Genomic DNA, 11,288 nt, shown 5'->3' with positions numbered 1-11,288 from the left:
TTCTGCATGTTTTAAGTGATTTCCAACCAAAAAAAAAAATTGTTGGAGAAAAAAAAAAAACATTTTGAAACTTTTTTTCAAAAAAATTTCGATTTTATTTGAAAAATATTTGAATTTTTGGTTTTGCATTTCTACATGTTCTTCCATGATTTCCAACTTTATTTAAGTGATTTCCAACCCCAAAAAAAATTTGAGAGAAAAAAAAAATTGCAACGTTTTTCAAAAAAATTCCGATTTTTTTTTTGGGCATTTCTCCATGCGCGTCCATCTAGTTAACCTCAGTCGGGTGAATATACTGATTCTGGCTCACTTTTCCCCATGTAAATGAATGGGGGATTTTCAGCGATTCATTTTTTTCCCCCTAAAAAGTAAACCCCCTTTTAATCCCAAGGTATATTTATTTGTCTCCCCTTTTAACCTTGGGACACTTCTTTTTCAAATAACCAATGCAATAAGCTAAAGATTGTTCAAGTAGTCAAGTAGTAATGTGATTTGTTGAAGGTGATTCTCAAGAAATATCTGAAACATGTAAGCCGAGGGACACTATTTTTCAAATAACCAATGCATATTGTTTAGCTCACTCATTGAACCTATTAAGATTTGTTCATTCTCAAATTCCTTCAATAGTTTAATTTTCTTTGCACAATAATCCCCATGTAAAATATTTAAAAACAAAACATTTGAATCTTTATATTTTTTAAGATACCCCTTTTGTGCCATTACGAAATGATAAACTTCTCTTAATGATCATTTGACCGCCTCCTGAGCCACAGGTTATTTTTAAGTCACACCCACTTTTCATAAGCCCCGCCCACTTTCCCCTAAGCCTCGCCCACTTTTAAATAAAAAATTTATACGCCGCACCCACTTTCCCCTAAGCCCCACACACTTTATGAGGTATTCCCATAAGCCACGCCCACTTTTCCTAAGCCCCGCCCTCTTTTGTTAAGCCCCACATCCTCTTACATAATTTCCAGTTCATCTCTGACTCACAAAGAAATCACCAGAAAATTCTAGAATGTTATGCTTTTGAAAAATTTGCCTGGGCTTGCCCAGGGAATTTACAAAGGAAACCACACCCACCAGTCTTTCCCTATAAAAGCCTCAAGCCCAGGCTGCATTTTAAACATTTTTTTTGCTGGCAATGGTGTGCTGTATGCTTGCCTGGAGATCGACTACTTGTATGGAACTAAACCTTCAAGTTTATGAACTGGATTCAAACCTCTTATCCATTGAGGTAAGATTTTATTTCCCTATTTTCAGTTTGATTTCAGCATCGACTCATTTAATAATTAAATAACTTAATTAATACATTATTATTTTCTCTCACAGGAAATTGTATCTGAAAATACCGATTTTGCCACAACTTGGGGCAAAATTGTTGGCTTGGTTGAAGACCTTGTGAGTGACCAAGACCCACAGAACGAGCTAGGCCCTGAGTGGGATGACTTTGGGGTTCCTTGGAGATGGACTACTTGGATGGAAGTAAACCTTCAAGTTGATGAACTGGATTCAAACCTCTTATCTGTTGAGGTAAGATTTTATTTTCCTATTTTCAAAGTTTGAATGAAGCATACTCATTTAATAATTAAATCACTTAATTAATACATTGTTATTTTCTCTCACAGGAAGTTGTATCTGAAATACGAAATGAAAATACTGCTTTTGCTACAACTTGGGGTGAAATTGTTGGCTTGGTTGAAGACCTTATGAGTGACCAAGACCCACAGAACGAGTTCGTCCTTGATGACCCAACCAAGGAGTTATACCTTAGAGACCAGCAAAATCCTGAAAAAGAGTTTTGCAACAATAGTACTCATTGTGAGTAATCAAGACAATACCCCCTGAACAAGTTATACCTTGATGAGCCAGAATACAAGTTTTACCTTGGAGAATCATCGAATTTCAGACATTTTGAAAAATGGAGTTTTCCTTGATGATCCACAGTTATACTATGTGAGATCTATCACTGAAACACATAAAAATTGTAAAAATGGAGTTTTCCTTGATGATGCACAGTTATACTATGTGAGATCTATCACTGAAACCCATAAAAATTGGAAAAATGGAGATTTCCTTGATGATCCACAGTTATACGATGTGAGATCTATCACCGAAACCCACAATATTTCTGGAAATTGTGATTCTACCTTGGAGTCTTGGATAGATGGTTATATTTTTGGAGACTTGAAATGTGGGTTCTGGCTTGAAAACTCACAATGTGATACGTATCTTGGAAACTCAACAGGAATGTAGTTATACCTTGGAGACTTGGAAAGTTGGGTTTATTTTGGAGACTTGAAATATACCACTCTTGGGGATTTAAACCTATCAAGAAAGTTCTTACTCCCCCTTTCTACGTCATCAAACCTGAAAGCCTTAAAAGACAGAATTGGAAGAAGAGAAGAAAACATAAAAAATATAGATTGTTAGTTCTGGGAAGAAAGTGCAGGCTTACTCCCCCTTTCTACATCATCAAACCTGAAAGCCTAAAAAGACAGAATTGGAAGAAGAGAAAAAAACGTAAAAAATACATATAGGTGGAAATTTAATTTTAAAAAAGACATTGTGTTGGGGGGTTGGGGTTGAGATTTTGAATGTGAGGGTTGGGACACACACACACACACACACACACACACACACACACACACACACACACACACACACACACACACACACACACACACACACGAAGCCTTGACTATTCAGTTGAGGATTCTGTGTTTGGGGTTCACAGATCTAAGAACGTCCCCCTTCACACACATTATATGCTGTTATACACCTCGGACTTGGCCCTTGAGTGTTCACAATGGTGTATAGTAGGAGGGAGAGAAGGACCAACCCATTGCCCCCATGGGTATTATCTGCTTAGTTTTGTCTTTTGTAATTCCTGTGAATAAATTGAACCTAAAATCTCTTCCCCTTCTAAATCATATATCTTATAAGTCCAAGGAACCGTATCTATTACATAAACAATTTTAAAAAGTTCGTTCGTCCATCGTTTAATATAACCTTTTTCAAAATGAGATTTCCACCTATATATTCTTACGATATCACCAACTTTGAACTTATGTTTTCTGATATTAATCTCTTTTCCATATTTTAATTTTGTAAATGTTTCTGATGGTTTCATATCCGTTGGCGTGTGAATCATGTCATTATACTTATCCACAATATCCTGAATAAAAGATGATCATTGTTGTGAACCGAGTTCTGTGAATTTTTTTACATAGTCTCTCTTTTAAGGTACGATTAAAACGTTCAACAACGGCCTTCCCTTTATTAAAGGTACTGTATGATGTAATACTGTTATTTTTTAGAAAATTCATAAATGTCTTGTTATAAAACACTCTACCCTCATCAGTCCACAATTTTTTAGTTTTCCTCTTACTTTTATGAAATATCTGTTGAAAGGCTGACATAAGAGTATTACCTGTTTTGTTTTTTAAAAGGACAACCCATGCGTATCTACTCCTCAAATCAATAACGGTTAAAGCATACTTGTACCCCTTATCATTATTGAGTTCAATCAAATCAGCGGACCAGATATAATCAACGTCCTTGGAATAAACCTTCCTTCTACGAAACTTTGTGAATATTGGTTCCTGTAATTCATCAGCTAATTGCTCTTCAGTCTTAATGACATCATTAGAGCCTATAAGTTTTTTGAATTTCCAAGTCCAAGTTTCAATTTAGCACTGATCATCTTCTTCACGATGAACTGATCAACTTTTTCTCTCAAGGTTGGATTTTGTATCAGAGACAAATTATACAACATTTCTCTATCGGCTTCATGCTTTTCTTCCAAAGTTGTGGTATTCCCATAATCAATATCGTGTCTCATGCACACTTCATCAACTCCATTGATGGGTTTACTCCATGATTTAGGATTGCCTGTCTCATCTAATCTTTTATCCAAGTCGTTGTAAATTTACTTCCTGATAAAAACTTTTGAACATCTCCTCTGAGTTTGTGTTTAGAGATAAATTGATATTTTTTGAACCACACACCGAACATTTACCTTTTTGTATAACCCTGTTATTTTTACTTTTAATATATGAAATATTTTTAGTATTAGTTTTCTTTTTACATTTGAGACAATAACTCATTTATTTATCAGAAAAATTCCTGCAGAGTGCAAAAACCTTTCTAGTTTGTACATTTGAATCTTAATTTTTAAAACATAAAGAATCCTTAGAAATGCCTTCACTCTCTCCTCCATTTATTGAAGAAAAAATGAAAAATTTGAATTAAAATGAATATCTTGTCGATGTCAATAGTCTTGTGGAAAGTATTGCAAATAGACTTGTCAATTCTTTGTTTTCCTCCTCGGTGGGTTGAGTTATTTTCTGTAATACGACCAATCTTTTTTTAATCTCACTAGTTTCCATATTTATTCATTCTCGCTCTTTCCTCCTTCTTTCTCTTCTCTCTCCTTCTCTCTCTTCTCCCTTTCCTCTTTCTCTTTCTTCTCCCTCTCCTCCTTCTCTCTCTTCAACTTCCTCGTCCCTTCCTATCCTCGAATCGCTTACACCCCATAGAATATCATACATATATTCATCAGGATTTCTTGTTATTCCTATATCCAAAATAATTTTTTTTACAACAGGAAACCAATAAAATTTCTTTTGAATTTCTAAAAGAGCCTTACCTTTTCTTAACTTTATAATTTTTTCATTATTTAACATTCTAATTAAATCTAAAGTTGTCGGTTTATCAGCATCAGCATAATGCCAATCTTTTATTGAAAATACCTCATTCTTATGTTGTAGAACATATTTATTAAAATACCGAATACCCTTTTCTTGAAGGTATGCTTGGACACAGAAATGATAATTTTCTTGAAGCCTTCTTGCTGTCATTTATGTATTAGAAATATATGTTAGAATAATATTATGGCACAAAACACCTCCCCATCTTCCCACCGTTAAATCATTTTGTATTTCCTTACTTATTATATATAATCCTGTTTTTTCTGTTTTCATGATAAAAACTAGGGCAAAACCATTATTATATTTACCGTTATTAAATTCTTTTATTTGTTGTTTACTAATTGTGGCTCCACAAAACTCATTCTCTACACCAAGTGGATAATATTCTTCCTTACGAGACCGATTTAATTGTTCCAGGTCTTCTCGGTCAATTTTAAATGACCAATTATACCCTAAATCATTCATATCATACCCCCATTGTTCTATTCTCAGACAAACGATACACCCTTCTTTATAAAAAAATTTTTTATTTCGAACTGTGAACTCTGTATGACCTGGAGATAAAATCAACACTTCTGTATCTTTGGAATACATGGCTGTTTTATTTAAGGATATATATTGTGATAAATCGCTTAATCTCACCAAGTCATTCGCGTCAGTCGGGCTTGGATAATTTTTTAATTTATAAGCATTTTTCATATTAATATTTTCGGTTATATTATATTTATGTCGTTCAGCCTGTGCCTTTGTGTAATAATTTGATAAATCAATATCCAGTTCTTGGGATACACCAAAGATAGAACCATCTTTACCAACATAAGTCACTTATATTAGATTAAAAATAATGTCATAAAAATTTTTATTTTTGCTGAGTTGAAATAACACATATAGACATAATTGACCACAACACTTGGAATTTAATTCTTGGACTTGAAATGTTTGATAAACACCATTCTGTAAGAATTTTATGACTTCAACAGGTGGTGGAAGACCAAAACTATCAAAATAATATTCGTCTTGACTATTAAAAATACAAACCCAATGAGAACCGTTCCCATTATTATCTTCGAAGTTCATAATAATATTCTTTGTATGTTTAGGCACATTTGTTAATTCATCTCTCATACAAATAACCACATTATGAATTTTTAATTTCTTACAATATTTGACAAGTTGTAAATTTGATGTTGTATTCTTTCCAAATTCTTTAAACCACTCATCAATGCTTATTTATTTATTAGAAAGATATAATCCATTACCTCTTTTAGTTAATTTTACACCTGCTTGTGCGATAGAAGAAAGCATATCTCCAACTAACAGTCTCGCTTTATCAGGCAGACCTTCAAGTTTTTCAGCAAAATCTACAATTACACCACTTCCACTAATTTGTTTCTCCAACTCTTTATGTCTTTCCAATTCTTTTTGAGCCTGGAGTTGAGCCTTCCTTTCTTTGGCAGTTTTCACCGCTGTTGAAATACCACCCGTCAATGCTCCAACCGCACTTAAACCAGCAAATAAAGGAATTCGAAATGGGAGAAATCTTCCACTCGTCTCTCTTATTGAATATATTTTTTCAACATTGGTTTTGTCATTTTAATTTTAAGTGAGCCAGTATCATTCAAGATTTTAACATGTTCTCTTGTGAGCAAAACATCAATTCTTGCTGCTTCTTTTCTCTGAATTGTATTTACGTTAATCATACAAGGCTTTTGATTTTGAACACAAGATGATAGTTTATGAAGATTGATTTGATTAACATATACCCCAGTTGGTACTTTTCCACTCATTTATTAAACAAAAAATTATGTGAGACTAATCATAACACCATTTTCTGTATTAATCTGCAATTCTATCTCTTCCAAAAGCAAACAATATGTATCAACTTCTTCACTCTCTCCTCTTTCAATGTATATGGAAGTATCCACTCGATTAGACTTTATAGTTTCCTTTTGAGCGCTCAGGTCAAACGCATAGATTGTATACAAACTTTGAAATGCTGTCATATCCAAAATAGGTTCTTTATTTCCATTACTTTCACACACCTTTTGGTAAGACTTGTATGCTTCAGCAAATCATTTTTTTCCCAATTAATTTCCAATCTATCTCGTGGATAAAATGTTCCATCTCGGGAAACGCGAAGTTGTTTCACCTTAGCATTATCACTCAATGCATTATTCTTGTCAGTCGCAGTATCACCAACCGGTTTTTTTTAAAAGGATCCATAGGTATTGTGGCTTTCCTTCCAGAATACCCAACTTCCACGTGTAAGTGGTTTGGTTGAGTTTAACGTGTTAACATCTTCTTTTGAGGTATGATATACTGAGTGGTTTCTTTGAGTTAAGTCTTCCATTCAACATCTCTTCTGTTTTAAGATTAGCAGTATATTCACTAATATACCAACTCATTTCATCAATTACAAATTTATTCTGCTCAGCAAAAGCACTACCAACACCAAAAAGCAATCTATTTTCATTATCATTCCTTTGGAGTTGAAATCTAATTTTAAGACCATACAGAACTTTATCATGATCACAAAATCCAAATATACCTTTAAGAGGAACTGCCACAGTAAAACTATTAACTGCTTTTGTATCATCATTATACGCTCCTTTCCTTTGAGTATATCCAGGGTCTGTGGTTGTTCCCATTGACATATCAGGAATAAAACCTTCGACAGACCCCTTTCCCATTCTATCACTGAATGTATAGTGTAAATTTCATCATTTCAGATACAGCAGAGACATAATCAACCGCTTCAACTTCTTGTGTTCCAATGTACAATAGAACAATATCAAACATTTTCCAGAAGAAATCATTTACGAGTGTAGCGTTTGTGTTATTCCCAGTCTTAGTAAATTTAAATTTACACAACAAGAAACTTTCGGATAGATTCAAATAGGTTTGTTGATTATTTATTTCAAAACTTTTTGTACCATTTGCATTCCAGTCTGTTCCAGTTATTGCATTTACCTTGAAGTAATCTTCTTTTTTAGTGGAGTTTGAGATGATAATAGTATCATCCAAATCATAGATACTATCAATTGCTTCCATACTTGTATTTATTGAGGAAAAAAGATGTTAAAACTTTTGAAACCCTGACCCAAGTATTTGAATTATTTTCTGTCGTTCTTGGGGGGACAACTGAGTTTTGCCTTTCTTAATTTCTTTAATTGCTTGTAATTTATGAGATTCCTTTTGGGCATCTTTTATGCTCTTTACAGCACCTGCTACATTTCCCACAGCAGAAGCAGTTGAACCAATTAAGTCTTTATGTTGAAGAATAGTTGAACCAATACCCATTAGAGTATCAATTATCCCATCTCCTCTAAATTGATGTCCAACACCCCATTGTCTCTTAGGTTTATAGTATCCTCTACCAAGATGCATACCTTCACCCTTGTAGTATGGGGAAAGGAACATCCCATCCACTGTAATTATTTTATATTTTCCCAACTCGTGTTTCCTCACAATAACCATCGCATTTATTTATTGGAAAACTTCACGTCGGTGAATTCTGATGGATATAACTTCTCCATGAAAATAAATCATACCATTATCTTGGTCGGTTATCCTAAAATTTACTCCGTGTATGGTTTTTCCTGACACAGGGAGATAAACCAAATTTTTGGGTTCCATATTGAATTTATAACCAATTGGGGTTGAGTATGCGCTGAATGAAAAGATTGTATTTGTTTTTATTCCATCATTATAAGCACCATCAATCAAATCACAGTGAATTAATACCGAGTTTATTCCTGAGGATATTTGAATGACATCACTGTAAAACGTCCCATTAGTTTCAATCTTTTTTGAGGAGAAACCCAATAACTCTCTAAATGAATTATCAATTGTGAAATCAACCTTGTAGTTATTTTTAACTTTAATCGTTGATTTTGAAGTATGTTTTTGAATGTCTATAACAATATTTTTTGGTTCATCACCTGTTCTTTCATAAGACGAGCAATTTCGGAAGATATTTGAGAAATCTCATATGCTACAGGTGAGACTGTTATCGTTTTGTATCCACTCCCGGGATTATAACTAAACTTGTCATTTCTCTCGGTTATATTAAATAAGGTATTATAAGTTTCCATGGACAATAAAGATGCCTCATATTCTTTTGTTGTGTCAAGTTGTAGTGGGTATGGGAATGAAGATGTGTGGTCGCTTGTTGTTAAATTGAAACTAAGGATTGTGCTTCTCATCTTATTTAATATGAGATAAAATGTCTTTATATTGACATTTATTCATTATTTTCATGTTCATCATCTGGTCTAAAATGGCTGATGCTTCATTAAAACAATTGTTATTTCCAGCCTTCTTACTGCCTAACAACAATAACAGTCTATTAACTAATTGTGATGGGTCATTTGGAAGAAAACTAACACCTGAACCAAGGATACTTAAAGCCTGAATAATGTGTTTCTCCTTCTCATTCTTCCTACTTTTACCAGAAAGAATAACCCTATAATCAACAGAGTTCAGCAGATCAATATATTCTTTATCATGATTATTTTTCATATCCATTGGTTTATCAATATACTTTGATTCATCCCTCACAGTTGAACCTTGTCTTCCATCTTTTGTGAGAAGAAACATTAATCTCGGAGTTAGTTTGACAGGAGGTTGAGTAGAACTCAAGAACCTTAATTCATCATTAAATATCAATATCTTTTCTTGAACAAGATGAAATATTGCTGGTTGTTCTGTTGGAATGATCCCTGCTTTGGTTTTTGAATCCGCTGAATATTCATTGTTTTGAAGAGCATTCACAATATAATCAGGGGGTCGATTCATCTCTTCCAGTTGTTGAAATAATACTTCATCATCATATTCTAATTCTCCTCTCTCTTCTTCTTCTTCTTCTTTCGGCTGCTCCCGTTAGGGGTCACCACAGCGGATCATCCGTATGATCCGCATAGTGATTTGGCACATGTTTTACACTGGATGCCCTTCCTGACGCAACCCTGGTCGCCTATTACGACACAGGGATATGGTACACCTATTTTAACCGGGGTATACACCGGCCCAGTACACTGGTACTCACTTTGCGGACCTCAGAAGAATGACAGGCTGAGTCAACCCCCTGGTGTATTAATTCAGTGGCCCAACGGGGCTTGAACTCAGGACCTTTTGGATCCCAAGCCGCTGCCCGAACCACTGCGCCAACACCAGGCTCTAATTCTGATCTAATTCTAATCATATTCTAATTCTCCTATATTCTCTAATTCTTCCTCCGTCATTTGACTGAAATCTTTTAACATTTGGAGCTTTCTCGGAGTATATTTTATTGTGGGAACTGTGGAAACATCTTTAATTTTTTCGTGGGAAGTTTTTAAAAGTGGTTTGAAAATTTTTTCTTGTTTTCTTTCAAATGCTTCTTCACCCGTTATTTTCTGTCTGCGTTTCTTCTTTATGTCTTCCTGTTCTTTTACAACTTTTGAAACCAACTCTTGATGTTCCCTAAATCTTCTTGCTCTTTCTTTCGCATCCATTTATTTATTGGAAAATATCATTTAATGAATTGTAAAGATCAACAGGGAAATTTTCCTTTTCTTCATCATCGAAGTAGATGTGTTCAAATAAATCCTTTTCTTTAAATATTTCATCAAATTCTTTATTCACATTAATATGAGTTGTAATTTCTTCTTCACTAATACTTGCATCTCTGCTTTTCATACTTTTGCGTTGAGTTTCTTCATCAACATCAAAACCGAATGATAAAATCTTCACTCCGCTCAGATGTTTAATAATTTGTCTCGTTCCTTCTGGATTAGTTTCTAATATCCCAAGACCACCAGATTTTAGTTTCCTTAACTCACTCTTACAATGTGAATATTTTGTTGTACCAAGAGAAACCTCCTCAAATATTTGACCTTCATTCCTCAATCGCATATGTTCCTCCACTGAAATGTAGTGATAATCTTCACCTTTTACTTCTCCAGGTCTTATTTCTCGAGTTGTTGTTGATACAATGCGTATCACGGGGTGTTTTTTTAAGTGAATTTACAATATTCTCATTTGTACTACACAAGAACCTTCATTTATGAAAGTTTTTTTCCAGAAGCAGATTTACCCACAAGATTTATAATAATAGTTTTCATTTATATATCTAATTGTTTATAAAACAAAAAATACATTCCTTAATATCTCATCTTGTTTCACAACAATATATTTATATTTTTCAGTCGTGTGCTTCATGTAATCCCCAAATTCCTTTTTACTACATAATGTAGAACAATTATCTCTCCAAAAATTATTTACATCCATTGAATTTAACTTGAATAAAATAAAAGTATTAGCATTGTTTCTGATGGAACGACGAGGAAGTTGAAAGTACGATTGACGAAGGTAAATACAATTACAAGAAGAATGTCTCCCTCTTGTATAGTTGCTGTCCATCACCGTTTGGTTTCTCTCATTAACACAATCATCAAAGATAATGAGGTTCTTTTTTGATTTATCCAAATCTTGGGGAGACGGTATATCATCCGTATTATCACGAAGAATACAAGTTATCGGTTTTGATTTCTTTTTACATCTCTGTGCATCACAAAATAGTTGAATTATATCTTC

Source organism: Eptatretus burgeri, chromosome 1 (assembly GCF_056783735.1).
Source record: "Eptatretus burgeri isolate ZD-2024b chromosome 1, Ebu_testis_v1, whole genome shotgun sequence".
NCBI lineage: Eukaryota > Metazoa > Chordata > Myxini > Myxiniformes > Myxinidae > Eptatretus > Eptatretus burgeri.
Note: the sequence above shows the minus strand (reverse complement) of the source record.